Source organism: Dendropsophus ebraccatus, chromosome 14 (assembly GCF_027789765.1).
Source record: "Dendropsophus ebraccatus isolate aDenEbr1 chromosome 14, aDenEbr1.pat, whole genome shotgun sequence".
Taxonomy (NCBI): domain Eukaryota; kingdom Metazoa; phylum Chordata; class Amphibia; order Anura; family Hylidae; genus Dendropsophus; species Dendropsophus ebraccatus.
The window spans coordinates 59,538,280-59,547,797 of NC_091467.1; positions in this window are offsets into that span (position 1 = coordinate 59,538,280).

Consider the following 9,518-nt stretch of genomic DNA (forward strand, 5'->3'; position numbering starts at 1 on the left):
TAGTTTGGGTGATTACGCATGCGGTGATACCAAATATGTTTGTTTATTTATTTTTATTTATAAAATGGGGGGGGGGATTCAAACTTTTATTAGGGGAGGGGATTTTTTATTAATAAAACCCACTTTTTTACTGTATTCTGTTACATTTAGTCCACCTGGAAGACTTTCGGTATTACTGCTGTGATCTCCCATAGAGATTACAGCAGTATACTTTATACAGCAATGATCGATTAGATCATTGCTGTATTAGTCTGGTCTGCAGCTGACCAGATAGATGGATTGCTGAGCCAGGATCAGTGCGACGTTGAGCCCCAGCCGGCTCAGTAGAAGGGATCTTACCTCTGCGATCACATTGCGGGGGGAGATCCCCCACTAGAAACCAGGGAAAGGGGGACATAGTACATTTAAATGCAGCTGTCAGTTTTGACAGCTGCATTTAATTGTATAGCAGTGTTCCCGGGCTACAAACAGCACCTGGGATTATGGCGGACGTATCAGGATGTAAATGTACTGATTGATGTGGGAAGAGGTTTTTAAAGGGGTACTCCGACAAAAAAATTCTTTCCAGTCTGACACAGTGCTCTCTGCTGCCACCTCTGTCCATGTCAGGAACTGTTCTGAGCAGCAGCAAATCCCCATAGAAAAAGGAAGCGCCATGTCCTGCAGGACACACAGAAGCTGATAAGTACTGGAAGACTTGAGATTTTTAAATAGATGGAAATTATAAATCTATATTACTTTTTTAAAACCAGTTGATTTGAAAGAGAATAAAATTCACTGGAGTTCCCCTTTAACATGACTTGTACAGCTGAATACAGTTTTGTATAACTGGTCAAATTCTTTAAATCAAAGTTAGATTCACAACTTTCTTTGCCTCTTATATAACAAGATTTGAAGAATGTGCTTAAAGGGGTACTCCGGCGAAAGTCCTATTTGTTCCAATAAACTGGTTTCAGAAAGCTATACAGATTTGTAATTTTCTTCTGTTGAAAAATCTCAAGTTTTCCAATACTTATTAGCTGCTGTATGTCCTGCAGGAAATGGTGTTTTCTTTCCAGTCTGACACAGCGCTCTCTGCTGCCATCTCTGTCCATGTCAGGAACATGGACTGATGTTTTCTATGGGGATTTCCCCCCCCCCCCCCGCAGTGCAATTGCAGAGGGGAGATCCCTCCTGCTTGCCGGGTCGGGGCTCAGCGGCGCACTGACGCTCGGCAATCTGTGTCTGGTCTGCTGCAGACCAGAGTAATACAGCACCGATCTAATCGGTCATTGCTGTATTAAGTATCCTGCAGCCATCTCTATGGGAAATCACTGCAGTAATACTGAAAGTCCCCCAGGGAGACTAAAAGTAACAATATACAGTAAAAAAAAAAAGTATTTTTATTAATAAAAAAATCCCCTCCCCTAATAAAAGTTTAAATCACTTCCCTTTTCTCATTTTATAAATAAAAATAAATAAACAAATGTATTTGGTATCGCCGTGTGCGTAATCGCGCAAACTATTAATTAATCACATTCCTGATCTCGCACGATAAACGGCAAAAGTGGAAAAGAAACACCAAAATTTTACATATTTTATCGCATCAAATCCATAAACATTGTTATAAAAACAGATCAAAAAGTCGCATATGCGCAAGCAAGGTACCGATAGAAAGAACAGATCATGGCGCAAAAAAAGTCGCCTCACACAGCCCCATAGACCGAAGGATAAAAGTGCTATAAGGATGGGAATAGGGCGATTTTAAAACACATTTAGTTTTTTCAAAAGGTTTAAAATTTTTAAAAGTAGTCAGATAAAATAAAAGTGATATAAATTTCATATTGTTGTAATCATACAAATGTGAGGAACATATATAACATGTCGTTTTACTACGAATGGCGTAAACACGAACCCCCCCCCAAAATGAAAAAAAATTCCTTTTTTTGTCAATTTTACTGCACAAATTATTTTTTTCTGGTTTCACAGCATACTCTATGGAAAAACGAAGTCGGCCATTTTAAAGTACAATTAGTGGCGCAAAAAATAAGGGCTCATGTGGGTCTGTAGGTAAAAAAAAAAAAATGCAAGCGCTATGGCCTTTTAAAAACAAGGAGAAAAAAAACCGAAAATGCAAAAATGAAAATTAGCCTGGTCCTGAAGGGGTTAAACAGAAGTAAATTACAACTCTATATAACTTTCCGAAACCAGTTGATTTAAAAGAAATAAAAGATTTCCGCCAGAGTACATATCCTCCTTTGTTTGCGATGTCGGATGGAAGATAAAGGCTTTTAGCTGCGTCCTGGAATCACACGGAGCGCGCTTATGGTGTAGCCGCTCTTCTACGGCTTCTCCATTCAGTAGTTTAAAATATTCATTACAGTGGGATAGCGGGATAGATCTCTGTCCGCTCGTATAAGTCACGCGGCTGTGAGAAGACGAGGTAAACCAGACACTGAATCTATCACCTCATCCGTTCTATACGGTAACCTCTTTGGGGCCGAGCCGTCTCCCTTTAGTGATGCGAGCCATGACGGATGTCCCTAATGGCGGCGGAGGTGAGGGGGAGCTCCCGCCTAGATGTAGCAGTTAGTAATATAGTACTTCCTTGCTGTTATCAGCCGCAGCACCTCATGCATGAAACAAGTCTGTGTAACCTTACAACATAATTGAATTGCCGGCCGGACGTCTCTTCCATTTATTAGGTATTGATTTCGGCCGGCTGCTCGATGACCCCGGTGGGATTGCAGACACCGATGTGACAGCAGAGATGAAACATGGGAGGGGGGAGGGTTCAAAAATTTGTCTGGGGGAGATTGTTATCCCTGGAAATGTCTCTGGTTTACAGTCGTGGCCACCTGCAGCCAATTACTAGACTGTAATTGGTTTTCACGTCATGGCGCGGCACATCCTCTATATGCAGAGAGGGATGCGGAGCATGACATTGTCATTCTGTATGTTATCTGGGCATAGCGTGGTATATAGACTCCAAGGAAAAATTGCAGCTCCGACAAATTGATATAAATATATGATTTCCTCCGTGTCGTAGTCTCCATCTGTTCACACGAGACCGGGACAGCGTCCTTCCCTTTCGGCTATAAGCAGCAGCAGCAGATTGTGAGGGGACCGCCCCACCCCCCTTCTCCAGAACTTGCTGATATTTTACCATCTTATTTTATGTACTCGTTGCCAGTGTCGGACTGGGTATCTAGGGCCCAGCAGAGGAAATCTCTGGGGGCCCACCAATGAACAACCAGTAAGAAATCATGTCAGTGTCAGTGTGGGCTGTAAAGCTGCGGGACCACCGGAAGATTCTCCGGTCCCCCGGTGGGCCAGTCGGACACTGCTCGCTGCCATCATGGAGTTCTTATACACCAGCGATGAGGAACATTGGCTCTCCAGCTGCTGCAAAACTACAACTCCTATTATGCTTGGACAGCAAAAGCTTTAGCTGTCCAGGTATGATGGGAGTTGTAGTTTTGCAGCAGCTGGAGAGCCAAGGTTTCCTACCCATGTAATAGACTTTTTTTTATTAGTTCCTCTATTATTTGTTATTGATATATGAATTTTTTTAATTTTATTTTTTACTGTGTATAAGGTACGGTAATACTATGTATAAGGTACGGTAATACTATGTATAAGGTACGGTAATACTATGTATAAGGTACGGTAATACTATGTGTAAGGTACGGTAATACTATGTGTAAGGTACGGTAATACTATGTGTAAGGTACGGTTATACTATGTATAAGGTACGGTAATACTATGTATAAGGTACGGTAATACTATGTGTAAGGTACGGTAATACTATGTGTAAGGTACGGTAATACTATGTATAAGGTACGGTAATACTATGTGTAAGGTACGGTAATACTATGTATAAGGTACGGTAATACTATGTATAAGGTACGGTAATACTATGTGTAAGGTACGGTAATACTATGTGTAAGGTACAGTAATACTATGTATAAGGTACGGTAATACTATGTATAAGGTAGGGTAAGAGGCTCTGCAACACATATAAACAGCAAAATTTTAATCAAATAGCTATTACAGATTTTATTTTTGGGCCTAAAGGGGGCACTCCTGAAAAATAAAATCTTTCAAATCAAATGGTGTCAGAAAGTTATATAGATTTTTAAAATCTCAAGTCTTCCAGTGCTTATCAGCTGCTGTATGTCCTGCAGGAAGTGGTGTTTTCTTTCTAGTCTGACACAGTGCTCTCTGCTGCCACCTCTGTCTGTGTCAGGAACTGTACAGACTAAATCCCTATAAAAAACCTCTCCTGCTCTGGACAGTTCCTGACATGGAGAGAGATGGAGCAGAGAGCACTGTGTCAGACTGGAAAGAATACACCACTTCCTGCAGGACAAACAGCAGCTGATAAGTACTGGAAATAGATGTAATTTACATACACACACATATATATTTCTGAAACCAGTTTATTTGAAATACTTTTTTTGCAGGAGTTCCCCTTTAACACAGGGGTTTCAGGTAGTTGCCCAGATTTACTATTCCAATCCAAACCCCAACAGTTTAGGGCAGGGATTCCAGCTGTTGCAAAACCACAATTCCCATCATGCCAAGACATAGCCATAGCAAAGCAAAGCCATAGCCATAGCAAAGCAAAGACATAGCAAAGCAAAGACATAGCCATAGCAAAGACATAGCCATAGCAAAGCAAAGCCATAGCGAAGAAAAGACATAGCCATAGCAAAGCAAAGACATAGACATAGCAAAGCAAAGACATAGCCATAGCAAAAACATAGCCATAGCAAAGCAAAGACATAGCCATAGCAAAGCAAAGACATAGCCATAGCCATAGCAAAGCAAAGACATAGCCATAGCCATAGCAAAGCAAATACATAGCCAAAGCAAAGCAAAGACATAGCCATAGCAAAGCAAAGACATAGCCATAGCAAAGTAAAGACATAGCCATAGCAAAGCAAAGACCTAGCGATAGCAAAGCAAAGACATAGCCATAACAAAGCAAAGACATAGCCATAACAAAGCAAAGACATAGCCATAGCAAAGCAAAGCCATAGCCATAGCAAAGCAAAGACATAGCCATAGCAAAGCAAAGACATAGCCATAGCAAAGACATAGCCATAGCAAAGCAAAGCAAAGACATAGCCATAGCCATAGCAAAGCAAAGACATAGCCATAGCAAAGCAAAGACATAGCCATAGCAAAGCAAAGACATAGCCATAGCCATAGCAAAGCAAAGCCATAGCCATAGCAAAGCAAAGCCATAGCCATAGCAAAGCAAAGACATAGCCATAGCAAAGCAAAGACATAGCCATAGCAAAGACATAGCCATAGCCATAGCAAAGCAAAGACATAGACATAGCCATAGCAAAGCAAAGACATAGCCATAGCAAAGCAAGATTTCCCATCCCCGGTTTAAGGCCGTGTACCACAATGTTTAGCTATTGGTGGCATGTTACAAGAAGAAACCCAAACAAACCCACAACCTGCATTTTTGACCTGACAAAGTGGGTGCGTCAACAGTTAAAAAAAAAAAAAAAAAAAAAAAGATTTCTTATTGAAGCTTATAAGGGAATTCTTGTCACAGATCTAAGGGTCCTTTTATTGGCCGTGCAAGGATACAAATGAGCGTCAATCAGTAAGATAAATCCTGGCTCGGATTGGCACAGGCCCCATTCATTTCGATGTCCCCAGGGTAGTCAGCTAGTAACTATGTGCAAGCAACAACAAAACTAGTAAATCTGGTAGTAAACCAATGTATTTATATGCCAGCTTTGCACATGGTTATTTTAATATAAAAAAACCCCATATTTTTGGGTTCCATCATTATATTTCACCTTTCTCTGTATCGCTACGGAAGCTGTTTGTCAGGACTCACCAGGATAGTAAAACTTTTCTTCGGCTTCCTTCACACACACTTTTTGCAATTTTTTTTTTCTTTTGGTTTTGAAAAAAATGCCACAAAATCTACACTTTTATGTGTTTTATGATGCAGGTTTATAATTTTTTCAGCATATTTATAAATTTTTATTTTATTTTTTTTTATTCATTTTGGCTTTTTGTACAAGAAAAAGAGTCTGTTCAGACTATAAGCGTAACGGTCCATAAGCAGAAAATGACATTTTTTGCATCGGAAAATATTGACTACAAATCGGTAGTACAAATCAGAAGAACCAGAATTGAGCTCCCAGAGACGGAGACTGTGGATGCTCAGAATAAGACCCTATTCACACTGTAAAAATCAGGGCTGAATTAAATGCAGATTTTTTTGCTATTCCGTACCCATTGAACTCAATGGAGTTCAATAGGAAAACGCTGTTAACGTTTTTCGCCCGTTTTGCAGACGTTCTTTCAGACGGCCGTTACTTTGGTGCCAAATTATAGGTGGTTTATGCAAATTGCTGCCATAATTTGCATCAAATGGGCACTATTCTGCACCAAAGTGATGGCCGTCCAAAAACTGGACGGGAAACCATTCACCTTGTGTGAACATAGCCTTTTGGTGCTGATCAGCATACAGCATTAACTTTAAGGTCCGTAAAATATAAGAAATCAAGTACAACTGGACGATAGGACAAAGCAGCTTCATATGCAGGATGTACATATACAACATAGCAACAAAACTCACTAACCTGGGGTTGAGGCTGATGCTACCAGTCGCTGATGTCAACAGGCTGCGCCGTGTGCGCTATATATATGTATATATATATATGGACAGCAGCAGAGGATGGGAGCTGCCAGCGGAGAGCAGGAGAGAGCGGCACTGAGCCGCAGCAAGGTGAGTAACGTTATAAGACGTTGTGATTTATAGGAATCCAATGCACATACGATACATCAGTCAGCGGAGACATTTGCTACTTTTATGGGAGCCCAAACCATGGCCTGACCTTTCTGATAGAAATTGCGATGGTCGCGCTTGACTTCTACGGTTATATAAAAAAAATAGGGGGAAAAAAACCATGGTGCGAAAAGTGAGAGTGAACTGGAGGTAACTGGGAGATATCCATATTACTGGAGGATGTAATCGTATCATGTAAAGGATGTTCCACCTAGAAGAGCTGATATATAATGAGAGGGTTCAGGGATTGATAGATGAATATATTTAAAGGGATTCTGACGTGCTGAAAATGCCTAAAATTCTCTAGACATCATATTATAGAGCAGGAGGAGCTGAGCAAATTGATATATGATTTTGTAGGAAAAGTTCCAGGATAACTTGTCATTTATGTATGTAAATTTCTGCTCATTTCGGGCTAAGTAGTCAAGTGGGTGGTCCTACTCTATGATTGACAGATATTGGTTGCCCATGTGACATCACAGTGATTGGCTGCTGGTAGAGCAGAGGGATGTGCTGCTGGATAGGATTGTGATAGGATAATGGGGGAAAGTGCTGTGCGGAGGTCTGAAGGAAAGAGGGGGAGGAGGGGTATTAAGGGAATATGTAAATAGTAGGATGGATGTCACCCATTCATGTGATGTCATCACTGTCCCCGAGATGTTCCACATATTGTAGACTGATAATATTGGTGATTATACACAAATACACAACTGGGAACTTTGTGATGTCACGCAGGGGGGTGGGGTGGGGGTGGGGGTGGGGCTATACGACCTACAGCTGTGGTGAATACTCCGCAGAGAGTCAAAGACATTATAGTGATATCACTACTGTTAGAGTCTTTATCACATAGTGGTAAATCCCTTAGAATAGCAGAGTGCATCATGGATGATGCCATTTTAGGGATTTTGAATAAGTCAACATTCCCCATGAATATTCACAATACTCTCTGACAAGTCCCCCTTTATGTAATAGGAACTGTGACTACTTGGAGGTCCCCGCCCACATGACTAGTGACAGAAAAAAGGTTACTTTTCCTTCCTTCTGGCTTTGTGCCAACTTAGCTGCTACTTTTGACTGTTATTGAAGAGTTGGGGCTGTGATGGGGGGGGGGGGGGGCAGGTATTTTGCGGCAATCACCTAAATAAAGGGGCCATCAACCACACAATTTTGCGGTACCATTAGCAACATCATGTGTATGGTTTTGCTCTCTATTGTATCACCTCCTAGTACCTGCCCTGCTGTCATCCCATAGTACCTGCCCTGCTGTCACCTCATAGTACCTGCCCCGCTGTCACATCATAGTACCTGCCCCTCTGTCACCTCATAGTACCTGCCCCGCTGTCACCTCATAGTACCTGCCCCGCTGTCACCTCATAGTACCTGCCCCGCTGTCACCTCATAGTACCTGCCCCGCTGTCACCTCATAGTACCTGCCCCGCTGTCACCTCATAGTACATCCCTGCTGTCACCTCATAGTACCTGCCCCTCTGTCACCTCATAGTACCTGCCCCGCTGTCACCTCATAGTACCTGCCCCGCTGTCACCTCATAGTACCTGCCCCGCTGTCACCTCATAGTACCTGCCCCGCTGTCACCTCATAGTACATCCCTGCTGTCACCTCATAGTACCTGCCCCGCTGTCACCTCATAGTACCTGCCCCGCTGTCACCTCATAGTACCTGCCCCGCTGTCACCTCATAGTACATCCCTGCTGTCACCACATAGTACATGCCCCGCTGTCACCTCATAGTACCTGCCCCGCTGTCACCTCATAGTACATCCCTGCTGTCACCACATAGTACATGCCCCACTTTCACCTCATAGTACCTGCCCCGCTGTCACCTCATAGTACATCCCCGCTGTCACCTCATAGTACCTGCCCTGCTGCCCCCTTATAGTACCATCTCCGCTGTCACCTCATAGTACCATCCCCGCTGTCACCTCATAGTACCATCTCCGCTGTCACCTCATAGTACCATCCACACTGTCACCTTATAGTACCATCCCCGCTGTCACTTCATAATATCTGCCCCACTGTCACCTCATAGTACCTGCCCCGCTGTCACCTCATAGTACCATCCCCACTGTCACCTCATAGTACCATCCCCACTGTCACCTCATACTACCTGCCCCGCTGTCACCTCATAGTAACAGCACTGCTGTCACCTCCTAGGACCTGCCCCCCTTTCACCTCATAGTACCATCCCCACTGTCACCTCATAGTACCTGCCCCACTGTCACCTCATAGTACTTGCCGCACTGTCACCTCCTAGGACCAGCCCCGTTGTTACCTCATAGTACCTGCCCCCTGTCACAACCTGACCCATTCAAGCCAGGAGAAAAGATATCAAAGCTTAAAGTCAGCCATCATGGAGGGAGGATAAGTAATACCTTTTCAACAACCCAAATAACCCCTTTAAAAGCCCTAAATGTACCTGTAGAGAACATGGGCATACAATATTTAATTCTCGTGGTATCTACAGAGTAAATAATGTAAACTAAGCTTGAAGGAGTCTATTTGTACATTAACAAGAAACTTGGCTGCATCCTTGTTAATGGAGAATCCTCCATCTGGCTGGAAGTTGTAAGCAGAGGACCTCAGGGTTCTGTCCTAGATAAGCTATTTTAATGCGTTTATTAATAACTTAGAAGTAAGAATTGAATGTAGCTCCTTGGTGCCGGCTTATCACAATGTTACGTAAAGCTGAGGGTTC